This window comes from Hipposideros armiger, unplaced genomic scaffold (assembly GCF_001890085.2).
Source record: "Hipposideros armiger isolate ML-2016 unplaced genomic scaffold, ASM189008v1 scaffold_178, whole genome shotgun sequence".
Taxonomy (NCBI): domain Eukaryota; kingdom Metazoa; phylum Chordata; class Mammalia; order Chiroptera; family Hipposideridae; genus Hipposideros; species Hipposideros armiger.
The window spans coordinates 1,863,208-1,874,888 of NW_017731528.1; the positions used below are offsets into that span (position 1 = coordinate 1,863,208).

Genomic DNA, 11,681 nt, shown 5'->3' on the forward strand with positions numbered 1-11,681 from the left:
TTGGAACATGGTGAGTTTAAGGAAGGAGCCTTCTAGACATCTGAATGGAGATGTCGAATATGTAGTGTGTTTAGAGGTGTAGAGGAGAGATCTGGGTTGGAAAGAAAATTTGGGTATGGGTGGGAAAGCAGACTTTGTGGTTGTTGAAGCATAAAATTTGGTGTTTGTGTAGTAGGAAATAACTCCAGGCATCAGTGTTTATCAACCTTTTCCACATTATGACACAGAAAACAAAATTTTAGAATTTGACAGAGTAAATGAACTAGGCTACTCTTCCCAAGGATATTGGTTCTTAAAAAGAAACAACAGGCCCAAAATGGAGTCACTTGTGCTAAGCCCCACTAAGACTTACTACCTAACCTAATTGCAGTTTCAGCATCTCCCAGGAATGAAATTTTAAACCAATCGGTCTGGAATTCCCTGATCAGCACTTATCCTGTGCCTGATAAAACCTTTGCCTTCCCCTAAGGGCAGGGGACCTTCCTAAAATGATGCACTCTTTCTTGTCCCACCCTCTCTCTGCCTGTAAAAACCTTCCATTGTGTACAACCCAGAGCACCCTTCTAGCTGTTAGATGGGATGCTGCCCGATTCATGAGTCACTTAATAAAGCCAATTAGATCTTCAAATGAAATTTGCTCTTTAACATGGTCCTAGGGCTTGGAAACTCCATCTGCCACAGGCTTCATTCAGTGGTCTAACCTGTCACCTGTTTGAGGCATTGCCAAGCACACTGGTTGGGAAGCTCTGCTCTAGAGGAGAAGTCAGGCCAGATTAAGGAGGCTGAACACACAATGTTAATGAACTATAACTTTGTCTTCCAGATGTGGGGATCACCGTAGAGAATTCAGCAAAAATATGTCACAGTCGCATTCATTTTAGAGATAGGTGCTTTTCAAACTGTGGTGAAAGATAAGTTGTGTAAAATTTCCAATGCACCAGTCTGAAACTTTAGTAAAGTATAATAAAAAAGTGAATTACTAGAAAAAAGGTACAAGTCAAATATTTTATCGTTAAACTCAACAAATATAAAAATTACTCTGTCAGGGTGCTATGAAAGTTTTTTAAAACTTCCTCTCAATTTCTGTACTCCTCTTGTGGCCTAGCAGCACACCACCCTGGGCTGGTGTCAGCATGGATAACACTTTGAGTAGCACTTTTGGAACGGTGCATTTTTTTTTTTTAAGATTTTATTGGGCAATTGGGGGAGGGGAACAGTGTTGGGGAATTGGAGGAAGGGAACAGCCAAGTTACTGTCCTTCAGTCTTAGTTGTGGAGGGCGCAGCTAGCTCAGCTCCAAGTCCAGTCGCCATCTGGCAGCTCACTGCTGCTCAGCTCAAGGTGCCGTGTTCAATCTTAGTTGCGGGTGGGCGTTGCCACCATCCCATGCGGGAGTCGAACTGGCAGCCTTGTTAAGAGCGCACGCTCTATCCACTGAGCCATCTGGGCAGCAGCTCAGCTCAAGGTGCTGAGTTCAGTCTTAGTTGCAGGCGGGCATAGCCCACCATCCCATGTGGGAGTTGAACAGGCAACCTTGTTAGGAGCACATGCTTTCACCAGCTGAGCCATTCTGCCACCTGTTGGCAGCTCAGCGGCAGCTTAGCTCAGACGCAGCTCACTGGCCCATGTGGGAATCAAACCAGCAACGCTGTTGCTCAGAGCTCATACTCTTAAGCAAGCTCTTAACCAACTGAGCCACTCAGCCGGCCCCAGGAACGGGGCATATTGACGGAAACCTCTTACCGGTTAGTTAAAAGGCCACCAAACATCTTGTCATGTTTGTTGAGTACCTTGAGCTGCCTGAGGCAGTGGTTTGGTGGAGGCAGAAAGGGGATTTGGGGCTTGCTCCACTGGTAAGCGCGCCTGCCCATTCTGGTAGCGTCACCTCCACATCTCCCCCAGAATCATGCTTCAGGGTAGCCTGGACCTTGGTCCAGTGTAGCTTATGTTTAACCAGCTCTTGGTGGATCAAATTTGATTATTGTTTGCATTTCATTGGTGACCAGAGGGTTACAATGGATTTGGGGTGGAACATCTCAGGTAGAGTGACCTTTGTTATTGCCTGGTTTTCCATGTGAAAGAATCAGCTGGGTCATTTTAGCTGTCGAATATATAGGTTACAATAAACAAGAAACTTTGGAGCAAGGGGCCTGTCTGAATGGACTAAAATTAAAGACAAGTGGAATGATTAGCCTGTCTACACAGTTAGTACACGAGACCACCTTTGTCCTGGTAGTGCATGCCAATGTTCCTTGCTTTTCTGTTTTTGTTTTTGTTTTCTTACTAAAAGCACCAGCATTTATCAGGGGAAGATAACTGTTCTCCTTAACTCACATTATGTTTCTCTCTGTATCCTGCATGCATCTGTCAGGGATGTGAGGTCACCAAATATGTTACTTAGTCAAACTCCTTTTTTTCTTGATTAAAAAAGGACTTTTTTGTGTGTGGTAAACAGGAGTCAATTTCCATTTGTATGAACTCATCGCCACACCCCTAAATCGGCTGGCCTATCAAGCCTTGCGCAGGAATAGTGAGAAGGCACTAGCAGGCCAGAGCCCATATTCTTAAGGTAGCTGATAAATTCAAGAGTTATTGTTGGAAATGCCCTCAGAGTGAGGGGTCATTGCAAGATGGCTCTTGAATGTGCACTTGGAATTTGGGGGCATATCAGCTAACTGACCCACTTCTTGGCACAGTCAACAAGTGTCTTCTTTCCCAGGGCTGAGTCTCAGATATGTTAAGGAGTCGTCACAAACCAGAGGTAGCTTGGTTGCACATGACTTTTTGCAGAGGGAACATTCAAATTATTTTTAGCTGATGTGGTGGGCCAGTTGGCACGTCTGCTGTCTTCCTTGCTGTCTAGGTGCCTGTTTGGCCCCTGACCAAAAGGCTCTGACTACTCACCATTCATTCCCACAGAGTTGTCTTCATGTGGTTGTTTGTGGGAATCAATAGGGGGAGTCAAGGTGAGTAGTCAAAGCCTTTTGGTGGGGGTCCACGATGGCACTAGACTGCCTGCTGGGGTGCCACTGCCATTGGTGTCTCGTCTCCCACTGTGTTCCAGGCCAGCTCTGCCAGAGAGGACGTGAAGGAACAGGAGCTGGTGGGCTGATGGCTGAAGAGGCTAGTGCCAGCTCTGTCCCTTGTTGGGATCCACTGTGTTGCCTGGGCTGGGTGGCAAAGGCTGGAAAGGCCCACGAAGCCCTGGGGAATACCTGAAGGGGGCCATTGAAAATGTCCAGGATTCATGATGTTGGGGGTATGGATTGCATGGGCACCAACTGGTGAGAACTGAGGCCAGTTCCTGTGCTAGAGAGGAAACCTCTGGGCCTGTGGGATACCAGTCATTAACCCATTTGTCGATGGGTCTGTGAGGGTCCTAGAGAAGAGGCTGGGCTGTGAATTAGGAGGGACTCAGGGTACTGTATGCCAATTGGTACTGAAGAATGTAAGTGCTTTGACAAACTGGCCACAAAAGTGTACTGACTGATTATTTTAGCCCTTTGAGTTCTGAAAGTCGTGGGCTCTTGAGTATCTATCCATGGCAGTTTTTACATGCATGAAAAAACTGTGCGGTTTCCCCAGTCTTCTCCTAATTCTTTTCTGGGACTGGTGGAGTCTTGGAGAGACTGAGATGAGAGTTCCTGGTGGTAGGTGAGTAGTGCCTTCCTCACCTCTGCTATGGGCTGGAACTGATTGGAGGTTAGACTTTCCACCCTCTCCCCATCTTTTCTGGATACAGGGAGTAGAGTGTGACTTGTCCATGTTGCATTCACAGTAGATGTGTCTCTGTGTCTGCTGGTTTTAAGGACAAGTCTGAAAACCTGTGCGGTAGCTGGGAGCAAATGCACTTGGTGGAGGCTCTGGTCAGGCAGGTTACTGAGAGGGCATAGGTTTGGAGAACCCAGCAAGGGCTGGATGCTCCGCTCAGGGAAGCCAGCAGTGGGAGGGTGCAAGGGGCATTCACACCTACATCCTTGGAGGATTTGGGAAGCCAAGTTCATTCACTGATTTCAAGGACCAAGAGCTTGGGAGTCTAGAAGGGAATGCAAAAAAGGCCACAGAGAGAGGATGGTCCCAAACTATCGGAGCACATGGTGTCCTTTTCAGCCACTTGGTGCTTGGAGCTATTGGGTCTGTGTAAAGGTAGAGATGATAGTGACAGATCTTCTGTATGGGGTTGCAATTTATATAAGAAATTAATAGCAATTATGTAGAAAAGAAGGTAAATCCTGCACCTGGAACCCTAAGGCATAGCCATAGGAAACCAATGAAGAAGTGTCATTGATGATTATTCTAACAGAATTGAAGGGGAAAGAGAATCTGCGGAGACTTCCAGCAGTAAGAGATTGAGCCGGGGAGGTATGAGTACATTAGAGAGCACATTGGCTGATTGGGGGTGACAAGTGTTAAAACACATTGCTTTCTGAGTATCACAAAATCAGCAACAGATAATATAGTGAATAGACTACTGCAACCACAGTCAAGAAATTAGGGTCATTGTTCTCACTAGGCCAGTTTTGTGACCTTTTCCAAGTTTTCCCAGTTTATGACTCAAATATTAATACATATAAAGATAATACCTTTTTGTTTTCTCCTGAATACTGTGAATATTAATGAGATGTTATTTATGTTATTGTCTGGTTTTTGCAAAATAAAATACTAAACATATTACTAGTTTCTATTTGGCAGCGTATTTAACATGTTAAAAAATGGAGTTTTAGGAATAAAAGGGACTTATAGGACATCAAGCTCAGATGTCACATTTCACAGATAGGAAAATGAGACACAATAACTTACCACCAAGATTCAGTGCGAGGACTTGGACTAGTATCCAGGACTCCTGGCTGTAGGTCTTTTCATTGGTGTGAAGACCATTCACACCAAAGGTCTTCCCAGTACATACTCAACGGTGAGTATATTGGCTTGTAGTGTTCTCACAGTTCATCAGTAAGTCTGCATCCTTGGCAGTGGCCACATTGGCTCCAGAGCAATTCATGCAGTGTTTAAAGCAGTTATATAAAACTTGATTTCCTTCTTAATGTATATAGGACGTCCGACAATTAAGTTCCCAAACATGTTGCAACGATGTTGCTAAACTTTTTTGATATCAGAGGGATTATTCATAATGAATTTGTACCAACTGGACAAACAGTTAACCAAGTTTACTATTAGGAAGTGCTGAAAAGGCTGCATGAAAAAGTTAGACGACTTGAACTTTTCGCCAACAATTCATGGCTCCTGCATCATGACAATGCACCAGCTCACATGGCACTGTCTGTGAGGGAGTTTTTAGCCAGTAAACAAATAACTGTATTGGAACTCCCTACCTCCTCACTTGATCTGGCCCCCAATGATTTCTTTCTTTACCTGAAGATAAAGAAAATATTGAAAGGAAGACATTTTGATGACATTCAGGACATCAAGAGTAATATGATGCCAGCTCTGCTGGCCATTCCAGAAAAAGAGTTCCAAAATTGCTTTGAAGGATGGACTAGGTGCTGGCATTGGTGCATAGCTTCCCAAAGGGAGTACTTCAAAGGTGACCGTAGTGATATTCAGCAATGAGGTATGTAGCACTTTTCCTGGGATGAGTTCACGAACTTAGTTGTCCTACCTTATATTAAAAACAGCATAAGGTGTGATTGAAAATAGGTTCAGTTTTAGTCACTTGTTTGACTACATTTAATATTTTAATAAGAAACCTGGACAAGAGACTTTGCTGTAGTTTTGGGGCAGAGGGTGGGGACACTTACACAGCTCAGCAGTGCTCATATAGTCATACAGAGTGGGGAAGTCATGTGATACTTTGTAAACTATTTTGATGAATGATAGTGGGGATATTGGCTGATGATAAAAGCCTAAGGGGGATCAAGGTCATGTAACAATTTAAAACATGAATGTATTGTACATAGGCAAAGTTTTCATCACTTTTACAGAACTTAATGTTAACACAATTTTACACGTACAGCACAGTGATACACAGAATAGATAGAGAAGTGAAACTGAATCAAAGAAGTCCAGCTGTAGGCTGCCTGGAAGACTGTCAGAGAATGCGTTGTGAACCACCTCTTTAAAAAAATAAAATAACCAGAGGCTACAAAAGAATAGCATAGTCTGACCTTTATGGCTATAGACTCGTACCCACCACAGATTCAACTTCTTAGAGTTTCTCCTTTGGAACATAATATTAAAGGGATAGATAAAGCCACTGGGGAGGTCTAGGGATGCAGCCAGCCCATCACAAAGTGCAGTCTGGATCACAACTGCACTATATGTGCCAGAGTCCTCTTGGTGCTTAGTGTGCGGTGCAGCCTTCACAGGTGGGAGCTGCTCATCTGAGCATTTCTTGTGGCAAGAAGACAACTCAATCAAGTGTGACAAACACATAGCGAGGGCAGGCATCCCACGGACACACTGGAAATGATCTGTTGTGCTTGCATTGCATTGTCTTTTGGGATACACAAACCTGTATATAAATTATAAATAATTCAAGCATGACCTAAAACATTCATACAGAAGGAGGCGAAGCAAAAGTTAACAGTTTTTTTTATTCCGAATCCCGTTCACATTCTACTTCCTATACAGGTTCGCAATTTGGTGTGCCTCCTATGGACCCCTTTTGCACCTGTGTGGGGGAAAAAACCCATGTACATATACACCTGAGATGCATATGCATTAACTGAGGACCGACTGTTCCACATCCTGTGCTGGATGCTCTTTCAGTCCAGACACAAATGCACAGACAGCCCACTCATTCAGGAGTGATTTCCTTATGAACTTTGGAATATGACTAAACCTCAAAAGTAAGATTTTTCTGATTTGCTGAAGTAGATGTCACATGCTCTGTACCTTTCAAAGGGTCTTTCTCTGAGGCGATTTGCATTTTTTGAACAAAATTCCAACAAGGCATCGTAATGATTTTCCTAAATATTTTAGCGGTAGCAGGGGGTGGTAAAGTTGGGGCAGTTCAAGAGAGAAGAAATGAGATCTGACAGCCTGAGAACATTTGAGGATATGAAAACACTATAAAATGCAGCTAGGAGAACCCAAAAGCCTAACTATGCTGGGCTGGTTGAAGGAGCACCAGTAAGTAGTTCCCATACATTTGAAGTCATTTAAGGTATAACTACGGCTCAGTACAGTGACAGTAACTTATTTACAGTGACAACACATGGAAGGTGGGAATTGACATATACATTTGTGATAAACACCTACGAGCATCAACTGCTTTCCAGTGAATGCAATTATTGATGTCTGTCCTATGGCTAAGTTGTATATGATTTTTTTTTTGTTAGAAAATAAGGGCTAAAAAAATGTATACATTTTGACGCTTTCTATTTGCATAAATGATGGGCTTAAAAATAAATTACCAATTTTAAGTGTATGAAATTGTAGTGCTTATGAGGCCATCCAATTTTGAATAGTTTTATTCTTAGACAGCGTGATAACTCTTCTTAATTTCATGTTTGAAAAGATTTAGAAATGTAGTTACTATCTTTGTTTTAAAACAACAGCTGTGACTTAAATGTGTCAAATATGTTAGGAACATGAAAAGTTGTAGCAAGTCAGGACTATCTTAATAGTGCATGCTGCTAACAGGATTTCCTAAGCAGGTGTAAGTTTTTTATTTGAAAAGGCATTAATATCCTTTTCAAGCATAACATACCAATTCTCACTTTAATCATATTAATTTCTGATAAGAAAACAGATGTTGAGCCTAAAGATACTTGTATAATAGATGTGAGAAAAATGATTTTTAAAAATTTATCTTGGTGTTTTGGGATGTTTAAAATATCATTTTTTTTAAAGATTTTTTATTGGGGAATTGGGGGGATGGGAACAGTGCTGGGGAATTGGGGGAAGGGGAACAGGCAAGTTGCTGTCGTTTTTGTTCTTCAGTCTAGTTGTGGAGGACGTTGCTTCACTGGCCCAAGTTGGCACCATCATTGCGCTCTTCCCGGGCGAGGNTTGTTCTTCAGTCTAGTTGTGGAGGACGTTGCTTCACTGGCCCAAGTTGGCACCATCATTGCGCTCTTCCCGGGCGAGGCACATCAGTTGCCGGCTTCTGGACGGTCGCTCACTGCGGCTGCTGGACGCTCATGCTGGCTGCTGGCTACATACAGTATCCCATGGAAACCCATTGCCACAGGGGCTGCAGCCCATGCCATCGCCCGCGACTCACAGCAGCCCAGCTCCAGGTTGAGCGGTTGTTCAGCATCTTAGCTGTGGAGGGCAGTTTCACTGGCCCTTATATTGTGGGATCTGAGCCGGGGCCCTCTGGCATCCCAAGCCAGTTCTTAACCATCGCGCCACTCGGCCGGCCCTAAAATATCATTTTTGAAAGTGCTAACTAAATCCTAAGGCAGTAGGAATACTAGCACATATCTCATTTCAGGCTTAGAACAATAAGTCAAATTAAACAAGCTTCATAATATATTTTTCTTTTCCTATAGTTTTCAAAGTCATTTAGTTTTAGTATTTAATTCATTGCTTCTTAGATTGTAAGAGTTGGGCCTTCTTTGAGGATATGGGAAAGACTTTTTACAAAGCAGTATTTCTTTTTTCCATATATGATTATGTAATAAGTGACCATTTCAATTTGAAAGAACTCCTGTTAAGTAAATAAGACTTTTTACAGATTTTTGTTGTTGTTGTTGTGAACTTCTGGGTTTTTTGCTTGTTTTACTTTTGATTATTGGCTTAGCTAATTTTTAGCCTGAAGTTTCTTTGGTATATGACTAGTCCATCAAAATATATTGTTAATAATTTCAAATGACTAAACTTAATTTGTCACAATGAGTGGGGGAGCCGTACTGCATAGTGTTACAGAATGCGAACTTTCAATGCCAGAGACCTCTACCACCTACCCGATGTTTGAGAAAATTACTTAAATCTCAATGTCTTCTATTGTGTACAGTGGAGCTGTTAATAGTACCTACTTCCTAGGGTTGTGAAGTTTGACTAACATAATATATGTAAAACATAAGCACAACAAGGAAGAGTATTGATATGATTAATAACAGAATAAGAAGAGTAATTTTGGTCCCAAAAAATATGGAAAAGAAAAGAGCACCCTGCCCCTTTTCCCTGCAAAACTCCAGACCTGTGGATTTTCCCTTGCTAGGTTTATTTTGTGTTTTCAGGTTCTGAGCCACTTGCCAGGGACACACGCCTTTCTTCAACCATGGAGGCATTAGGATGTCCCAGTGGAATCTAAGCATCCCACTGGAGAAAGTGTTTTCCTGCACTGAAGCAGGGTGAAAAATGAGGATTTACACTAACTACAAAATTCAACATTGTATACCCCACATAGTTGTACAACTTACCAAATAAGCTCAAGCAAAAGCAGCAGCTCCACTGTTAGCCTCATGGTAAAATGATCATTCATTCAACAGCACCTTCTGTGTCACAGGCACTGCTCTAGGTACAGGGGGCAGCTGGGAGCACAACAGACAAGACTACAAGTCAGCTGTGTGCTGTGTTAGGAGGTGGGAAGCTCACTAGGAGAGAACTGACACAGGAAAAGGAGTGTAGGGAGCCTCGCCCAGGGTTAGAGTTCCTGGGCTGGGGCTGGAGAGCCAGCAGTGGTTGTAATTTACAGCATAGCAGTCAGGGTAGGCTTTACCTGAGGTGATGTTTAAGCACCTTAGTTTTCCTAATTTTGGTTTCAACAGTTGTTAAGGGAATTTTTGAGCAACATAAATTCAAGCCTATGTTTTTAGTGTTTATTATATGACCACATAACAAAATAAATTGTATTTAGCTGTCCATTTTTCTTAGTGACTAGAAAGCATCTGACAGTATTTGTGAAGCAAGGGTTTCAGTAAATTGTTATTTCTTAGCTGTGAAAATAAACTAAGTATTTTTTTTTATTAGAGTGAATTCCCCAAATCTTGGCAATTAAACTAGATTTGTAATAGAAGAGGAGAAATGTAATTGATAGGATTGGAGTTAATACGTTTGAATACCTTATTAATCATGGATTTTATGGAGGCAGCAGTGTGATCTTGTCAACAAAATAAAGAGTTTTCTGTATTTCTGGGATTTGAAGCAATCCCATGGCAGTAATGAGAATTTACTTGAGAAGGTGTTAGAAGATTTGGAAATTAACTAGTTCCCTTGGGGAATTTAGCTTTCAGGAAAATGGTGATTTTTATCTAATATATTTTAAAATATATGCTGCTTTATCTACATTTTTTAATAATTTGACTAAGGATGGACATAATGAAATCAATATATTTAAGAATAAACTAGAAGTTAACTTTAAGGACTTGCTCTTATTACTGGCAATAATAAAATTTAAAGCATTATCATCTCAAAGTGAAATCTTGAGAGCTCACATGATGAAAACAGAAAAATTGATTCACTACACCACCCCATACTGTAGTTAGGATTGGAATTATTCTTGTTCATGACTAATGAGGATGTAGTCACCAAATAATAAAGAGATTTTTTTAGAAGATGGGTATTAACAGTAATTGTTGAGTCTTATTAGCTAGAACTGAATTTGTACACAGGTTGGGGTTGGTATTTTTTGTGTATGATAAGTTTATGTTCCTTAATTGAAGTTTGTTTTCAATGAATCCATAAGTGGGTTTATTATCTTAAATGTTGAGAAAACTTTAAACACATTTATGTGTATTTTTTCTTTGCTTTGCCTAATTTGTTTATTGAAAGTCTGAAGAGCACATTTATTTGTTTTTTTTGTTGTTGTTACAAAAGTGGTACACACACAATGTAGGAAATTCTAGACACAGAAACTCACAAAGAAACAAAACCCGATAATTTACTGCCAGTAACATTTTGCACATTCCTATGTTTTAAAACATATATATGTATATATTTTAAAAATATATATGTATAATTGTGGGATTTATAATTTTGACAGTTGTGTAATGTAATAGTTGAGGACAAACTTTGGAATCAGTGAGACTTGAGTTTAAGGCTGACACCACTATTTATTAATCATGTGAACTGAGCAAGTTTGAGCCTCAGCCTCTATTAAATGAGAAAGATGATGCTAGTAGTTTCCTGATAGGTTGTTCATAGGTAGGGTTAAATGAAATTTATATGTATGTGTATATTAACAAATATCTGCCCCCATAGCAAGTATATAGGAAATATGAGCCATTATTGCTGTTTTATATTTTAGGTTTTGTTTCACTTCAGTGTGTTGTGAGCAATTTACAAACTTAATCTTTATTTTCCTGAATTATATTTCCTGCTGTATTAACTCAAATTTATTATCTGAATATTTTGTTTTACTTTTAAAATTTTAATTAGAGTAATAATTTACATAAACTGTGGTTATAACTATAATAACTACTGATTGCATGTAAAAAAGGTTTACATTCACACATCTCTTCATTGCAAATGGGTACATAATTTAGCAAGGAGTACATAATTCAGGCATTTTTTGAGTTCCAACTTCTTCACACCCTTATCCATACTTGTCATTGTTTATCTTTTTTGTTACAGCCATCCCAGGGCGTATGAAGTGGTTATTTCATTGTGGGTTTTTTTTGTTGTTGTTTTGGTTTGGTTTTTTAAAGATTTTTATTGGGGAATTGGGGGGATGGGAACAGTGCTGGGGAATTGGGAGAAGGGGAACAGACAAGTTGCTGTCGTTTTGTTCTTCAGTCTAGCTGTGGAGGACGTTGCTTCACTGGCCCAAGTTGG

At 40.8% G+C, this 11,681-nt stretch overlaps 1 protein-coding gene across 3 annotated transcripts in view; it reads left to right on the forward strand.

The window, feature by feature from the left end:
* Positions 1 to 11,681, forward strand: part of N4BP2L2 (NEDD4 binding protein 2 like 2) — a 67,482-nt gene that overhangs the window by 39,418 nt on the left and 16,383 nt on the right. Inside the window, exon 8 of one of the 3 annotated variants that reach the window (XM_019652343.1) lies at positions 5,376 to 5,395. The exons of the other annotated variants lie outside the window; for them this stretch is intronic. The gene's annotated coding sequence lies outside the window, so the exon portion shown is untranslated. Of the gene's footprint in view, positions 1 to 5,375; positions 5,396 to 11,681 lie in introns of those variants that run through there. 3 annotated transcript variants of the gene reach the window in all.